Below are 8194 nucleotides of genomic sequence, written 5' to 3'. Positions count from 1 at the left end.
CAATCAACTATGTCTATGACCACACAAATTTATAATTTTCTAATTTATGTTTTTAGAGATTTCTACCTTTAGTTTCTAAAGCATAAGGGTATTCATATCCGCTCTAGATAGCAAACCATTTCCGTAAGGTGAAAGCTAAATGTGATAAAAAGTGAAATATGGCGAGAGCCTGTTAAAAATCAGGATCTGTGCACAGTTGTATATTGTAAGGATGATCCTGATTGGTCGGTTGAACCCTTAACCTATTTTGTGTCAAAGTGATTTTTTGGCCCTCGGCGACCAAGTTGACAGAGAGGGCAGTATTTCTTTCGGAGGAGATAAAAGTATGATCGAATCTCTTTTTTAAGCAGATGTTTCTGAAAGAGGGCAGTGAGGGGGGGGGGGGGGTGGACAGATGGCTTGTTACCCTTACAGTGTACCCGCTTAGTTGAATTAAGTTTTGTTTCATATCATATCCGGCAATAGTTTTCTTTATTCGTCATCACACCGTTTCAATGGAGAAGCACAGAATTGAGGAAGGTATGATAGACTATACCTGATATGACACGTTTGTATAAAACACAAAGGGAAAAAATGTTTCGCTGTTTAGAAATCTAATACAAATATATGAGATATGACAATGTTGTAGCTTTGATGAAAAGATTGGGAAAACCAGTCTTAAGGAGACACATGAATGTAAAGTTACGAAAAGCATGTCAAGGATTATTATCCCCAAAAATTAACCTGGAAAAATAATTCATTCGGGAAAAAACTGGCCTGAAAGTTACTAATTCTGTTTGGCATTCTGAGAAATATGATAAAGGTAAATTATAAAGGTTAATAAAGGTAAATAAAGATGACTCTTGAAAGAAATTTGATAAAGGAAACGAATACTTTAAGACAGCGAGTGACGTGAAAAATGTCACACAAGGCGGTGTCACACAGAGGCCAAAAATCCGGATTTTAGTTATCCTCTTAATTGCTGTCTGTCATCTTTATTCCATTAAAAATCTTCTAATGAAGCAAGAAAATTCTCCCTTGAAAGGATTTTTCAAGGGATTTTTTAAGGGATTTTTCTGTGTGACACCGCCTACATAATTATAGTGAATGCTTCTCTTCAAAATTTACATCTTCATGTCCAGGTATTAAGCACATTACCTTTATTTTGAAAGTGCGCTTTACAGAAATCGAATTTACATAATGTACAAACATTCTTCAGAAACTTTCCGAACTGTTCAATTTAAAGTTTCAATTACATTTGATATGAAATAAATATATACTTACCGGATGATTTAATCACAAATCATCTGAAGTATGGACATAAACATTGATAGTGTAACGACGTTAGCAGAGATGCTATTTTATATACACAATGCATCGCGTCGATGTTTTTAGTCTTTTGTCTCCTGGTTTTACGTTTTTCGCTGGTTTTACGTTTAACTTTATTGTGAACTGCAAATATGCACTAATTATCTTATTATAAAATCACTACTCCATCTTTATTAAATTCATAGCGTAAAAAACAATGAGTTGTAGTGTACAGCCCCTCCCCTAGACGATTCTCATGCATCAAACGCGACTTTAGGATCCTCTTCAATAAGTATTTATTGTACTTTACAATGTGCAACAAACAAGAAGACAACGATTTTACTGTAAATATGCTGTAAACACTAAACATGATGGAGACAACGGTACTGATTAAAAAAGAAAGAAAAAAACCCATCAAGAGAGCTTGACAAGGCGCCGTCGTCTCTATTAGTCATTGCACAATTTATTCTATTGTCAAAAACAAGAATCAAAGAAGTCTTACAAGCATCAGGTCTTAATAGTCAAGCGTCCAGTCCATCGTAACGTTTTACCGGCTCCGCGCACCGGCGAACATGAATAGATGCATGCCAGTTAGTGACAAGATGGATCCCCATCCTCGAAAGGGAAGATGAAAAGAAATCACGAATACCACACCTTGATAGACCAACCGTAGCAGATCATTCTTGAACAACTCCTCGTAATCACATTTGCTTCAAAATTTACAATTTTCTCCAATCAGCTAAATCAAGTGTTCTTCCAGTTAGCTTAATCTGGTTAAAAGACTCGTTCGTATCAGCATATTATTTTGTCAAAATGAAATAAGTTCAGTAGATGAAACATGTTGATGATATAAGATGGAGACACTGTATCTCGTCCATGAGTTTCTATTAGAACGACCGAGAGATGTGTGGACAATAATTACGCCATAGAAGAGCCGTCTGGCTAGGTTACGTAATCGTTGATGAATCAGAGCGAGCGAGTGTTCTTCATGGTGACGATGAAGATGATGGTGGATGTATGGTCTTATGGAGAGGATGGGGGTAGAATGAGACAGAGGCAGAGAGAAAGAAAGATATAGGTAAAGAGAGGGGAAATGCAAAGAGAGAGTCTGTAGGCAAAAGAGCAGCAGATGGAGAAGAGGCGAGAAAGGCATTGAGAAAGAGAGTGGGAGGGTTACGACTTGTTTTATATTACAACTTCATTCAATTGTGTAATTGCAATTCATTAATTATACATGTATTAAGTTGATTGAATTACAGTATATTATGATAGTGAAAAAGAATTCTATTTTAAAGAATTTTTTGTATTTTTTTAAATATTGAATGAAATCAAAATAAGAAATTACAAAAAACAAGAGTGTGTTTGAGAAATCGACAGAGAGAGAGAGAGAGAGAGAGAGAAAGAGAGAGAGAAAAGAGAGAGAGAGAGAGAGAGAGAGAGAGAAGAAAGAGAGAGAGAGAGAGAGAGAGAGAGAGAGAGAAAAGAGAGAGAGAGAGAGAGAGAGAGAGAGGGGTGTGTGGGATGGTGAATCGGGGTGGAATGGGCGAGGAGGGGATTGGGATTCATGTTGAGCGGGAAATTTAAGAGATAAAACGACCAAGTAAGAAAGGTGGTGACGATCACTATGACAATTGCGACGTTGATGATGACAATAATGACCATGGTCGTCGATGACGACTATCATTATCGTTAGTGAGATGACGATTTCAATAAGTTCATTATTATTAATCGACTACAATATTATTAATGGTAGTTAGATAATAAAATGATTGATCATTTTACACTGACGGCAATGCCCCCAAAACGGATATCATAGACCCGGAGAATGTTCTAAATAAATGTAACGAGGTTAGGAATTTATAATAATTTGGAAATATATTACAACATTCCAAATATTACAAAATGAAATGAAATATTAGCCCACGATATTGAGAGATTAGCTGCATGTAAAGCCCACGGCATACTAAATGATCTTCAAACATGTAAAATCTGAATGACCAAGGATCTGAAAATTTAAATTTCAATGGATTTCATTCTTCCTTAGAAGAGGAAAAGCTAAATTGGCCGAAATTTGGATCACAGGCAATTTTTACATAGGTCAAGTGCCCCTTTTCTTTTCTAATAACTGTCCTTTTCCTCTCTAGTAAGTACGTCTCTTCAGCTGCGAGAAATTCCCCTTTTCACCTCTGATATTTTTTCGTCCTTTTTATTTTGACTCGTGTCTCTTTTCCTTTTTAATTAGTGCACTTCATCCTTCTTAATATTAATAAGAACCCCCTTTCATTTCTCTTAAATGCCACTTTTCACCTCTGATAAGTGCCTCTTTTATTTTGACACGTGCCCCTTTTCCTTTCTAATAAGTACCATATTTCCTTCGGATAAGTGCCCCTTTTCCTTTTTTACATGAGTCCCTCCCCTTTTCAAAATGCCCCTTTTTACATCTGATAAATGCCCTTATTAAAATCTGATAGGTGCCCTTTTCCTTCAACAGATTCCCCATTTCCATTCTCACAAGTGCCCCTTTTCATCTCTTTTGAGTGTCCCTTTTCAGATGCAAGAAGTGCCATTATCACCTCTGACAAGCACCTTTTCTTTTCTAATAACTGTTCTTTTCCTTTCTTTATAACATGCACACCTAATTCAAGAGCCCTTTTTCTTTAACTTTCCCTAGAGATCGCTCGCTACGCTCGCTCACATTTATAGATGTTATAATTATGTAACGTATAGAGGAATTTTTCAGTCTTTCTCCATTAGATTGTGCTTGATACTCATCAGGGTTTGTTTTTGTCTTCTTTATAAGATATTTCGCACTGGGACCTCACAAATCCTACAATAATTTTTGCTCGCTCACTTAGCTCGCTCGAAAATTAATATTCAGATCCTTACACCCAACTGCAAAGTATGTTGCTTAATCACGCTGTATTTCGTATACCACGTAAAGAACGAAACTGATATCATCCCTGGTAGTGTAATCACAATCATGACGATGTAGGGTATATACCAATGTATGTTGTTTTTTAATGTTTCCCTTTGTAGGTGCCCCCTTTTCCAGAAAGTGCCCTTTTTTGGAAGAGGCTCCGCCGCCCCTGCATTATGCTACTTGGTGGTGATGCGGATTTTGCTCTGACCCCCCAAAAGTTTTTGCTCATTACGCCACTGTTGCATCGGATGAGACCACTGAACTCTAACACTACGAAAGGATACATGTTGATAGCCAATTTAATGTCTTTCTTTTTTCTAGCATGTTGAAAACTGTTGTTATCGTTCCTAGACATTTTTGTCTTTATGTCTCTTTTGTCTTTCATAATCTAAAGCGGAAATGACATCTCTATAGGCTTATGCTCATTAATCCTACTACAGGGTGTAAAAGCAATATTAGGCGTATAACGCAAAACGCATCAATCCAGAATCGTGTCTTGTTAGGGCGTGTTAATGCTCAACCTTTTCTGGCCAGAATCAGGCATCTGTTACGCGTTTAGTTTAAAACACGGTTGCGTCCTTTCTCACTTCTGTAGAATCACCGAAAAACGGCGATCACGATCACCGATCGTAAACTCACAAAAAGATGCGTTTACAATTTGTAAACGCGTTTAAATGGGGTCAACGCACTGACCTCTAGTGGGTCTACGCATGGACCATGGTCTACATAGCATGCGCATTTCAAGGTTGCGAATCCAGCTGCAAGGCGAATTAAGGCCACCCAGGGAGAATTGCCTGGAGGAGCCAGAGAAGTGAGCATAAACAGTACACCGTGGAACTGCGATTACGATGAGCGTTACAAATCGCTCACTCTGCCTTCAAAATTTAAGCTTAAACGCACCCTTAGAGGAAAACAAAGCAGGGCAGGGTGTAACTGCAATTTGTACAATGAAATGCGATTCGTCGTACTTATTACGACACTAGTCTGCCTTGCTCATAAATGTCTATTACGGACGGTAATTTGATACATGTGGAGATTTATGTATTGAATTATAGATGATAATCGTAACTGATGGTACAGAGAGAGAGAGAGAGAGAGAAAGAGAGAGAGAGAGTGTGTTGTGCCCTAGTAAGTATTTCTTGCTATCCATATCAACATGTTTAACATTCACAATACTTTGGTTTGGTTTGTTTGTTTATTTGTTTACCTGACTGCTAAGAAATCATGTGTGTATGCTTAAAGTAAGCAACTGGCGGGGGGGGGGGGGGGGGCGGCTTTCAGTCCTCTCCGAGGGACTTGGTAATTATGATCAATGTAATAATACTAAAGGGTACTTGGTTCAAAGTCAGGACCTCCCGATTACGAGACCACTGCTCTACCACTGAGCCATCGCGCTTCAGCCACAAACTTGCTTTGTTTTAAAGCGGGACTGCACTACATACTACTTGCGCCCTCTATATAGCCAACAATTCCTTAGCGGTAACTGTTAGTCCCCCACGATCCCCTTTTTCTTATGTTAATATTGATAGCTAATTTGATGAGATAACCACCTGCCAGTGACTACGCAGTGAGGTCTAATCCCACCTGGCCAAACTAGTGCAGAAAGGCTTTAAACAAACTATGGTTTTTAGGCAATCCTCTGCAAATCTGCATGATCATCATCATAATTAATACATTTACTTTATTAGAGTTTAGTTATATTAAACATATATAATACCTTTAAGTGATTCCTACGCTTCCTACATTTCTACTCGTATCCCCCCCTTTTTTTTGCCGATACTGTAAATAGAAACAAATTTCAGCAACGGCTGATGAAATAGTGATATATAATGTTCAAACAACGAATGATATTCACTGTAAAAAATAGTGTTAAAAATAAAATAATATACGAGCTAAATCGAAATTCAGCATTTGTATTTGCGACATGTATCTAGCGATTGTACAACCAAATCGCAAAAACTTTCGAAAATCAACATTGAGCAGTCCATTTCAATAGCCTTTGACCTTCGCCAATGAGCTAATTACAGTGACGTGTTTCATAATCTGATTTTTATGGGATATACAATAGGGTATTCAAATCGTCCTAGGAGGTGGTGTGGCGCAATCTGATCATCGTCGCACCGCTCCCCTCTGCAGGTCTCGATTCATGCTCGGTTTCAGGGGAAAACACTCCGTTCCTCGGATCGGACAGAACTTTAACTGACTGAGGCCCCTAGTGTAGGAGAGTCACTCGAGAACGAGGAGATGAAAAAGAAGAAGAAGAATAAGAAGAAAAAAGAAGAAGAAGAGCAAGGAGAAGAAGAGGAAGAAGAAGAACGAGAAGAAGAAGAAGAAGAAGAAGAAGAAGAAGAAGAAGAAGAAGAAGAAGAAGAAGAAGAAGAAGAAGAAGAAGAAGAAGAAGAAGAAGAAGATGAACGAGAAGAAGAAGAACGAGAAGAAGAAGAAGAAGAAGAAGAAGAAGAAGAAGAAGAAGAAGAAAAAGAATAAGAAGAAAAAAAAGAAGAAGAGCGAGGAGAAGAAGAATTAGATTGAGGAGATGGAAAAGAAGAAGAACGAGGAGAAGAAGAATTAGATTAAGGAGATGGAAAAGAAGAAGAAGAACGAGAAGAAGAAGAAGAACGAGAAGAAGAAGAAGAAGAAGAAGAAGATGAACGAGAAGAAGAAGAACGAGAAGAAGAAGAAGAAGAAGAAGAATTAAGAAGAAGAAGAAAAAGAAGAAGAAGATGAACGAGAAGAAGAAGAATAAGAAGAAAAAAATAAGAAGAGCGAGGAGAAGAAGAATTAGATTGAGGAGATGGAAAAGAAGAAGAAGAAGAACGAGGAGAAGAAGAATTAGATTAAGGAGATGAAAAGAAGAAGAAGAAGAAGAACGAGAAGAAGAAGAATTACGAGAAGAAGAAGAAGAACGAGAAGAAGAAGAAGAAGAAGAAGAAGAAGAAGAAGAAGAAGATGAACGAGAAGAAGAAGAACGAGAAGAAGAAGAAGAATAAGAAGAAGAAGAAGAAAAAGAAGAAGAAGAAGAAGATGAACGAGAAGAAGAAGAATAAGAAGAAAAAAAAGAAGAAGAGCGAGGAGAAGAAGAATTAGATTGAGGAGATGGAAAAGAAGAAGAAGAAGAACGAGGAGAAGAAGAATTAGATTAAGGAGATGGAAAAGAAGAAGAAGAAGAAGAACGAGAAGAAGAAGAAGAAGAACGAGAAGAAGAAGAAGAACGAGAAGAAGAAGAAGAACGAGAAGAAGAACAAGAAGAAGAACAAGAAGAACGAGGAGGAGAAGAAGAAGAATTAGATTGAGGAGATGGAAAAGAAGAAGAAGAACGAGAAGAAGAAAAAGAAGATCTTCGCACATTTAAAAACCGGCGCTTCAGTTTCAGAATTTAGGGCATCGGTCAATATTATCACCCCTATTTATATTAAAGACTTCCCTCTCTCGACAGCTAGGATTATTTGGATTCCTAATGCAGTGTTTAAAGGAGATAGAGGGGTTATGAAAGACTGGGGGTGATTCCCAGTAGATCAAATAGTAATTCATTGAGCATGTTCTGTCTGTATGACTAATTTTGGAAGATGAAGGCTTATATTATTTTGCTTCTCATATAAGCTCTTAATTAAAAACAAAGTCCAATTGGCAATCAGATCACAAAGAGAAATTTAGTAGCGAGTAAAGCATTTAAAATTAATGAGAGAAGAAGAAAAAAATGGAAATAAATCAACTTTCAGGCAGAATTTATTCCCTTTATGCCGGCGTACACTTTTTACCAAATTGAAAACCTTTATATTCTCTACTAAATTTTCGTCTTTTTGTTTGAAATTTTTGAGTGATTTCTTTTATATTTTTAAAGACATTTGTGCAAAATTAACAACATGAGAAGCCTTTCAAATGCTAAACACCTTCTGAATATGTCTTTCTCCCCCATTCTTCCCTCATCTGACTCTTAAAGAAGATTACTTGGGTGTTATTTCAGATGGCAACCCCGCCCCCCATATT

Source organism: Strongylocentrotus purpuratus, unplaced genomic scaffold, assembly GCF_000002235.5.
Source record: "Strongylocentrotus purpuratus isolate Spur 01 unplaced genomic scaffold, Spur_5.0 spur5_contig_858, whole genome shotgun sequence".
NCBI classification, from domain to species: Eukaryota; Metazoa; Echinodermata; class Echinoidea; order Camarodonta; family Strongylocentrotidae; genus Strongylocentrotus; species Strongylocentrotus purpuratus.
This window is presented reverse-complemented; position numbering follows the sequence as displayed.